This window comes from Mus caroli, unplaced genomic scaffold (genome assembly GCF_978045245.1).
Source record: "Mus caroli unplaced genomic scaffold, Mus_caroli_1 scaffold_21, whole genome shotgun sequence".
NCBI lineage: Eukaryota > Metazoa > Chordata > Mammalia > Rodentia > Muridae > Mus > Mus caroli.
In genome coordinates this window covers 16,840,792-16,849,766 of record NW_028227276.1, presented here as the reverse complement: position 1 = coordinate 16,849,766, position 8,975 = coordinate 16,840,792, and positions in this window count along the sequence as shown.

Below are 8,975 nucleotides of genomic sequence, written 5' to 3'. Positions count from 1 at the left end.
GCCTCCTCACCTTTCTGCATATGCAAACTAGGCCACCTAGAGGCTGGAAACAAAAGCTACCTTGAGCAGTAGGTCACGTGACAGCCAGCCACCTCCATCTTTATGAGGACAGATGTCAGTCAGAGGACAAGATGGCTGCCACCCACTTGTCGCCTTCCATCTTCTTGAGGTCAATATGCAAATTAGTGACAGAACAAGGAAGTAGAAAGGAACAGATATGCAGGTACACCACCTCCCTTCTGTTTTTGGATAAAAGACACATAACAATTTTTATTATTTACAGTAAGCCTTAAACAGCACTCTGACAGCTGCGCAGATATCTACCTACTATGTGATTTGAATTTCCTTTTTTTTTTTTTTTAAATTAATTTTCAGGAACTGCATGGTGGCTTCACCTATTTTCTGGTGCCTTCTTCTGATATGCAGTCATCTAGGCAGCAGATAGAGCACCCCCCCACACACACACACACACACACTTACATTGAAAACTAATAGTAATAATAACAAACAAACAAATAAATGAAAAGAAGGCCAAAAATAAAAAAAGATTCTAGCTTCTGCCTGGCTGTGTGGGTGGCAGAGTGTAGGTAGGCAGGTAGGCAGGCAGGCAGAGAGGACCTGGGTGAGTTTGAGGCTACCCAAGCCTACAGAGTAAGTTCCAGGCAGGGATGCCAGGGCTACATCCAGAGAAACCCAATCTTGAGGCAAAAGAAAACAGAAGCAGAGAAGGTTCTGGCTTTTATTTTCAGACATATGTTTCTTCTAGTACTATCGAACTTTGATCATGAAGGCACGTTGGATTTTATGACAGAGTTTGTCTGTGTGTGTGTGTGTGTGTGTGTGTGTGTGTGTAATATTTCTGCTGTGATTGCAGTGACTTGCCATCTATTGGGCTAGTGTTTGATTTCTGTAATCTTTTTTCTAATTCTTTTTTATTTTTAGGGTTTTTTTTTTGTTTTTGTTTTTGTTTTTGATTTTGTTTTTTGAGACAGGGTTTCTCTTTATAGTTCTGGCTGTCCTGGAACATTTAAAATATTAAAATTATTTTACTATCATACTTGTTATCTTCCTCGAATCGATTTTTACTTCACTTTTTCATTTGATTTAATTTTACCTGCTAGCCAGAAAGACCTACGGATTGTTATGCTTCCCTTACCCTCAGGGACCCAGACACAGGGTCCCACTGAGGCTCTCATGTTCTCTTCCTGAGTGCGTGAGTCTATCAAAAATTATTTTAATATCATACTTGTTATCTTCCTCCCCCTCCCTTCTCCTCCATGTCTTTGGCCTTTCTTCACCTTTTATTATGAGGCAGGGCAGGGAGGCCAAGAAAAGAGAGCAAGAGAGGCTTGACTCTCTTTAGCAATCTTCCCAAGGTGGCTGGCTATATATTCTCCAACCTCTGAAGGAAACCCCTTTGCCAACCAACCCCACCCTGCAGAGTTACTGATTCTTTGATCAGTCGTCTCTCCCCACCCCCTTACTGTTCCCATTCCGAGAGGTGATCTAGTATGCTCTCAGAAAAAAAAAACAAAACAAACAAACAAACAAACAAACAAAAAAACCAAAACACACACACACACACACACACACACACACACACACACACACACACACACGCTCGCGAGGACGAGGGGAAGTCGTGCATAAAATAAATATTTTTCTGGCCAAAGTGAAAGCAAATCACTATGAAGGGGTACTCCTAGAAAAAAATAAATACAAACGGGCATTTTAACCATTCCACCACTGTTTTAACTCTGAATTTAGTCTTGGAAAAGGGGGCGGGCGGGAGGGCGAGCCAGCGAGCGAGCGGGCGGGCGGGCGGGCGGGGGCGGGGAGGGCGAGCGAGCGAGCGAGCGAGCGGGCGGGCGGGCGGGCGGGCGGGGGGGGGGGGGGGAGGGCGAGCCAGCGGGTGGGCGGGCGGGTGAGTGGCCGGCGGGCGGTGGCAGCGAGCCCCAGAAAACAACAAACCCCAAGCGGTAGAGTGTTTTAAAAATGAGACCTAAATGGGGTGGAACTGAGGTCGCCGCCACCTTCCACTGACACCGTGCTTAGATGCTCCCTTCCTATACTGTGCTCCGTTCCCCTAATTGTGCCTGTTCCCTCGCCCCGCAGACCGATTCGCCAGCCACGTACTTTGACTTAGAGAACGGTTTCGCCTGTTTTCACCACTCACTGTCCTACTTTCGTTTTTGGGTGCCCGAGTCTAGCCCGCGTTCGCTATGTTCGGGCGGGACGATGGGGACCGTTTGTGCCACTCGGGAGAAGTGGTGGGTGGGTACGCTGCTCCGTGGTGCGTGCGCGAGTGTCCCACCCTGAGCTCGGGAGGACCCTCGGGAGAGACCGAATGAGTGAATGAATGTGGCGGCGCGTGAGCGATCTGTATTGGTTTGTTTGGTTGATGGAGACCGTTGTCGGGCGACACCTAGTGGTGACAAGTTTCCGCAACGCTCCTGCCGTCTCCGCTTGGTGACACAGAGGAGGGAAGTGCCTGTGGTGAGGCGGCCAGGGTGACATGAGACCCGGCAAGCAGGCGGGGCGTATCGGAGATGGTGTCGTGTGGAGGGACAGTCTGTACCAAGGAGGTTGTACCGGGAGATGGGCAAAGCAGACCGAGTTGCTGCGCGCCCTTTGGGGAAATAGAAGGTTGGTGGCGACGTTATTAGGTCGACCAGAAGGCTTAAAGTCCTACGCATTTTTATTTTTTTTTTCTTCCAGAAGCCTTCTCTGTCCCCGTCACCGGGGACATTGTACTTCTGAGTCCGAGAGGACCCGACTGGCCCGGCTTACAAGCCGACGTGGCCCGGTGCTGGAGGTTCAGATCTTTTTTTTTTTTTTTTCCTCCAGGAGCCCTCTCTGTCCCTGTCACCCGGGACACTGTACTTCTGAGTCCGAGAGAACGCGACGGGCCCGGCTTACAAGCCGATATGGCCCGGCCAGCTGGAGTGTCGGATCTTTTTTTCCTCCAGAAGCCCTCCGTGTCCCTGTCACCGGTGTCACTGTACTTCTGAGTCCGAGAGGACGCGACGGGCCCGGCTTACAAGCCGACGTGGCCCGGTGCTGGAGGTTCGGATCTTTTTTTTTTTTTTTTTTTTTCCTCCAGAAGCCCTCTCTGTCCCTGTCACCGGTGTCACTGTACTTCTGAGTCCGAGAGGACGCGAGGGGCTCGGCTTACAAGCCGATATGGCCCGGCCAGCTGGAGTGTCGGATCTTTTTTTCCTCCAGAAGCCCTCCGTGTCCCTGTCACCGGTGTCACTGTACTTCTGAGTCCGAGAGGACGCGACGGGCCCGGCTTACAAGCCGATGTGGCCCGGCCAGCTGGAGGTTGGGATCTTTTTTTTCCTCCAGAAGCCCTCTCTGTCCCTGTCACCGGTGTCACTGTACTTCTGAGTCCGAGAGGACGCGACGGGCCCGTCTTACAAGCCGACGTGGCCCGGTGCTGGAGGTTCGGATCTTTTTTTTTTTTTTTCCTCCAGAAGCCCTCTCTGTCCCTGTCACCGGTGTCACTGTACTTCTGAGTCCGAGAGGACGCGAGGGGCCCGGCTTACAAGCCGATGTGGCCCGGCCAGCTGGAGGTTGGGATCTTTTTTTCCTCCAGAAGCCCTCTCTGTCCCTGTCACCGGTGTCCCTGTACTTATGAGTCCGAGAGGACGCGACGGGCCCGGCTTACAAGCCGACGTGGCCCGGTGCTGGAGGTTCGGATCTTTTTTTTTTTTTTTTTTCCTCCAGAAGCCCTCTCTGTCCCTGTCACCGGTGTCACTGTACTTCTGAGTCCGAGAGGACGCGAGGGGCCCGGCTTACAAGCCGATGTGGCCCGGCCAGCTGGAGGTTGGGATCTTTTTTTCCTCCAGAAGCCCTCTCTGTCCCTGTCACCGGTGTCACTGTACTTCTTAGTCCGAGAGGACGCGACGGGCCCGGCTTACAAGCCGATGTGGCCCGGCCAGCTGGAGTGTCGGATCTTTTCCTCCAGAAGCCCTCCGTGACCCTGTCACCGGTGTCACTGTACTTCTGAGTCCGAGAGGACGCGACGGGCCCGGCTTACAAGCCGATGTGGCCCGGCCAGCTGGAGGTTGGGATCTTTTTTTCCTCCAGAAGCCCTCTCTGTCCCTGTCACCGGTGTCCCTGTACTTCTGAGTCCGAGAGGACGCGAGGGGCTCGGCTTACAAGCCGATATGGCCCGGCCAGCTGGAGTGTCGGATCTTTTTTTCCTCCAGAAGCCCTCCGTGTCCCTGTCACCGGTGTCACTGTACTTCTTAGTTCGAGAGGACGCGACGGGCCCGGCTTACAAGCCGATGTGGCCCGGCCAGCTGGAGTGTCGGATCTTTTCCTCCAGAAGCCCTCCGTGACCCTGTCACCGGTGTCACTGTACTTCTGAGTCCGAGAGGACGCGACGGGCCCGGCTTACAAGCCGATGTGGCCCGGCCAGCTGGAGGTTGGGATCTTTTTTTCCTCCAGAAGCCCTCTCTGTCCCTGTCACCGGTGTCCCTGTACTTCTGAGTCCGAGAGGACGCGAGGGGCTCGGCTTACAAGCCGATGTGGCCCGGCCAGCTGGAGTGTCGGATCTTTTTTTCCTCCAGAAGCCCTCCGTGTCCCTGTCACCGGTGTCACTGTACTTCTTAGTCCGAGAGGACGCGACGGGCCCGGCTTACAAGCCGATGTGGCCCGGCCAGCTGGAGTGTCGGATCTTTTCCTCCAGAAGCCCTCCGTGACCCTGTCACCGGTGTCACTGTACTTCTGAGTCCGAGAGGACGCGACGGGCCCGGCTTACAAGCCGATGTGGCCCGGCCAGCTGGAGGTTGGGATCTTTTTTTCCTCCAGAAGCCCTCTCTGTCCCTGTCACCGGTGTCCCTGTACTTCTGAGTCCGAGAGGACGCGAGGGGCCCGGCTTACAAGCCGATATGGCCCGGCCAGCTGGAGTGTCGGATCTTTTTTTCCTCCAGAAGCCCTCCGTGACCCTGTCACCGGTGTCACTGTACTTCTGAGTCCGAGAGGACGCGACGGGCCCGGCTTACAAGCCGATGTGGCCGGGCCAGCTGGAGTGTCGGATCTTTTTTTTCTCCAGAAGCCCTCTCTGTCTTTGTCACCGGGGGCGCTTTACTTCTGAAGCCGAGGGAAAGCTATGGTCCCGCCTTTTTTTCATTTACCTATCGGTATTTTGAGTATTCCCGGTTGTCAGGTCGACCAGTTGTTCGTTTGACGTCCGGTTCTTTTCTTCATGGGGACATTTTTGGGCCACCCCCCCATGTATGACTTCCAGTTGTTCTCTGTGGGCTGTCATCTTCCTCCCTGTCATTTTTATGGTTTTGATCTATTCTATCTGTTCCTATTGGACCTGGAGATATGTAGTGACACGCTGTCCTTTCCCTATTTACACTAAAGGACACTAAAGGACACTAAAGAGAAAAGACCCTTTCAATCAAGGCTGTTTGCTTGTCCAGCCTATTTTTCTTTGCATATCGGCTTGGGTCTGTCGCCTTGCCTGAAACTGTGCCCGAGACATGCTTCCTGCTTTCCGTGCTTTTGCTTCCCGTTTGTGTGTGCGCTTGCTGGGCAGCTTGTGACAACCAGGGGCTATGATATTGCTGCGTTCTCAGGCGTTTTTCCCGATTTCCACGTTGTCGTTGTCACACCTGTGTCCTGTGTGGAATGGTTGCAGCCAGCTGTCTCGTGCTAGTGTTTTGTGTTCCTCCCGCTGGTTTTTTTTTTTTTTTCCTGGGAGTCCCGAACCTCCACTGTCTTTCGTTTCCCCGTCTTCCACACGCCTCCCGAGTGCATTTTTTTTTTTTTTTTTTTGGCGGGGGGGAGGTGGAGAGTCCCGAATCCTCCACTCTCCTGTCTGCGGTGTCTTGGTTCTTCCTGCCACATGCCTCCCGAGTGCATTTTTTTTTTTTTTTTGGCGGTGGGGAGGTGGAGAGTCCCGAATCCTCCACTCTCCTGTCTGCGGTGTCTTGGTTCTTCCTGCCACATGCCTCCCGAGTGCATTTTTTTTTTTTTTTTGGCGGGGGGGAGGTGGAGAGTCCCGAATCCTCCACTCTCCTGTCTGCGGTGTCTTGGTTCTTCCTGCCACATGCCTCCCGAGTGCATTTTTTTTTTTTTTTTGGCGGGGGGGGAGGTGGAGAGTCCCGAATCCTCCTCTCCTGATTGTGGTGTCTGAGTCTTCCTGCCACGTGCCTCCCGAGTGCACTTTTTTTTTTGTGGCAGCACCTTCGTTGTGTCTCTGCCCGGATCCGTACTGTCTTGCCCCGCGTGTAAGACATGCCTATCTCGCTTGTTTCTCCCGGTTGCGTGTTGTCGCTCACTCTGCTTAGATCGATGTGGTGCTCCTGAGTTCTCTTCGGGCCAGGGCCTAAGCCGCGCCAGGCGAGGGACGGACATTCATGGCGAATGGCGGCCGCTCTTCTCGTTCTGCCAGCGGGCCCCTCGTCTCTCCACCCTATCCGTATTCCGGTGGTGTGTGGAAGGCAGGGGTGCGGCTCTCCGGCCCGAGCACTGACCCGCGCGCACTTCTCGCAGTGGTTCGCGTGGTCCTCGTGGATCGCTTGCCCATCTTCCCTGAGCCGGGGAATGTTGGCTGGTGGCGATGCATAACCTTCCCGTCTGGTGTGTGCACGCGCGTTCTGTTTCTTGCAGAGGTGCTCCTGGATCGTTCCAGGTTTTGCCACCTAGGTGCCCGCTTCTGAGTTGGTGGTGGCGCTTCCCGTTTCCTGGCGTGCCTCCGGTGCTCCGTCTGGCTGTGTGCCTTCCCGTTTGTGTCCGAGAAGCCCATGAAAGGGGGGTCGAGGATTAGAGGAAGGGCGGTTAAAAAAAAAAGCCCCCTTCGTTGGGCGAGCGCCCACCCCGCGCACTCGCGGACCTTGCGCGTAGGGATGGTGCTGAGCGGTCGCGGCTGGCCTTTTTGAAAAGTTTCGTGAAGCTTCCTTGCTCCTCGTGTGGAGCTTGGAGAGTGGCAGTGGCCTGCCTTTCGGGGGGGACCTGTTGCAGGGTCTCCTCTGTCCGCGTATGCTCAAAATACCCCTGGAAGAGAACCTTCCTGCTGCCGCAGATCCCCCCGCGCGGATGCCCGCGTGTGGGTCTTCTCTTGTCGCACGCATCCTCTCTCGGTTGCCGGTTATCTGTCTGGCTCTGTGCCTTCCCGTTCGTGTCCGGGAAGCCCGTGAAAGGGGGGTCGAGGAGGAGAGGAGGGGGCTAGGAAAAACAAGCCCCCTTCGTCGGGTGAGCGCCCAGCCCCGCGCACTCGCGGACCTTGCGCGTAGGGTTGGTGCTGAGCGGTCGCGGCTGGCCTTTTTGAGAAGTTTCGTGAAACTCCTTGCTTCCTTGTGGGGAGCTTGGGGGGGCCTGGCCTTTCGGGGGGGACCGGTTGCAGGGTCTCCTCTGTCCGCGGATGCTCAAAGTACCCTTGGAAGGGAACCTTCCTGTTGCCGCAGACCCCCCCGCGCGGACCCCCGCGTTGTGGGTCTTCTCGCTTCCCTGTGTGTGCGCTTGTCGCACGTATCCTCTCGGTTGCCGGAGCTCGTCGGGGTTTTGGGTCCGTCCCGCCCTCAGTGAGAAAGTTGCCTTCTCTAGCTATCTTCCGGAAAGGGTGTGGGTCTCGAGGGGTCTCTCCCGGTCGGTCCCCTCGAGGGCTCGCCCCCTGACCACCTCCTGCGCGCGCAGCGTTTGCTCTCTCGTCTACCGCGGCCCGCGCCTCCCCGCTCCGAGTTTGGGGAGGGATCACGCGGGGCAGAGCCTGTCGGTCGTCCTGCCGTGGTGGCGGGGCCGTGTGGTCGGTCGGCCCGGTTGTGTGGTGGTGGCTGGAGAAAGGGCTCCGTGCACACCCCCGCGTGCGCGGTACCTTCCTCCCCTCCTGGGGGCCGCCGCGGGATGGGGTGTTGGGGAGGCGACGGTGGGCTCCCGGGTCCCGCCCGTCTTCCCGTGCCTCACCCGCGCCTTCCGTCGCGTGCGTCCCTCTCGCTCGCGTCCACGACTTTGGCCGCTCCCGCGACGCGGGCCTGTGCCGCGCGTGTTGCGTGCTGTGTGCTTCTCGGGCTGTGTGGCTGTCGCCTCGTCCCCCCTTCCCGTGGCAGCGTTCCCACGGCTGGCGGAATCGCGGGAGCCCTCCTTCCCCCTCCTCGGGGCCGAGAGGGTCCGCGTCTGGCGTTGGTTGAATCTCGCTCTCGGGGGCGGGCCGTTTTGTGGGAGGACGGCTGTTGGCCGCGTCCGGCGCGTCGTCGGACGTGGGGACCCGCTGCCGCTCGTGGGTCTTCGTCGGTCGGCATCGGTGCGTGGACATCGCTCTCTCTCGTGTTGGTGTCGCCTCCTCGGGCTCCCGGGGGGCCGTCAGGTTTCGGGTCGCCTCGGCGCTGCGGGCGTGGTGGGACTGCCCAGGGGAGTGGTGCAGTGTGATTCCCGCCGGTTTTGCCTCGCGTGCCCTGTCCGGCCCGTTGTCCGAGCGGCCTCTCGGTCCCTTGTGAGGTTTCCCCCTTCCGGGAGGGGCCCTGCCGCGGCCGCCCTTGCCGTCGTCGTCGGCCCTCGTTCTGCTGTGTCGTTCCCCCTCCCCGCTCGCCGCGGCCGGTACTTTTTCCTCTCCCCCCCTCTCCCCCTGGCAGACCCGTGGCCGTGCTGCCGGACCCCCCGCATGGGGGGCGGCCGGGCACGCACGCGTCCGGGCGGTCAGCGGGGTCTTGGGGGGCGGAGGGGTAGGGAGCCGGCTCGGCGGGCGGGAGAAGCTGTGGTTTGGAGGGCGTCCCGGCCCTGCGGCCGTGGCCGGCGCCTTGCGCGGTCTTGGAGAGGGCTGCGTGCGAGGTGAAAAGGTTGCCCCGCGAGGGCAAAGGGAAAGAGGCTAGCAGCGGTCATTGTCCCGCCGGTGTGGAGGCCTGCTGTCCGAGGTGCGTCTGTGGGGGGCCCGTCCGGCCCCGTCGTCCGTCGGGAAGGCGCGTGTTGGGGTCTGCCGGGGCGCCGAGGTGGGTGCCCTGGCGGTGGGATTAACCCCGCGCGCG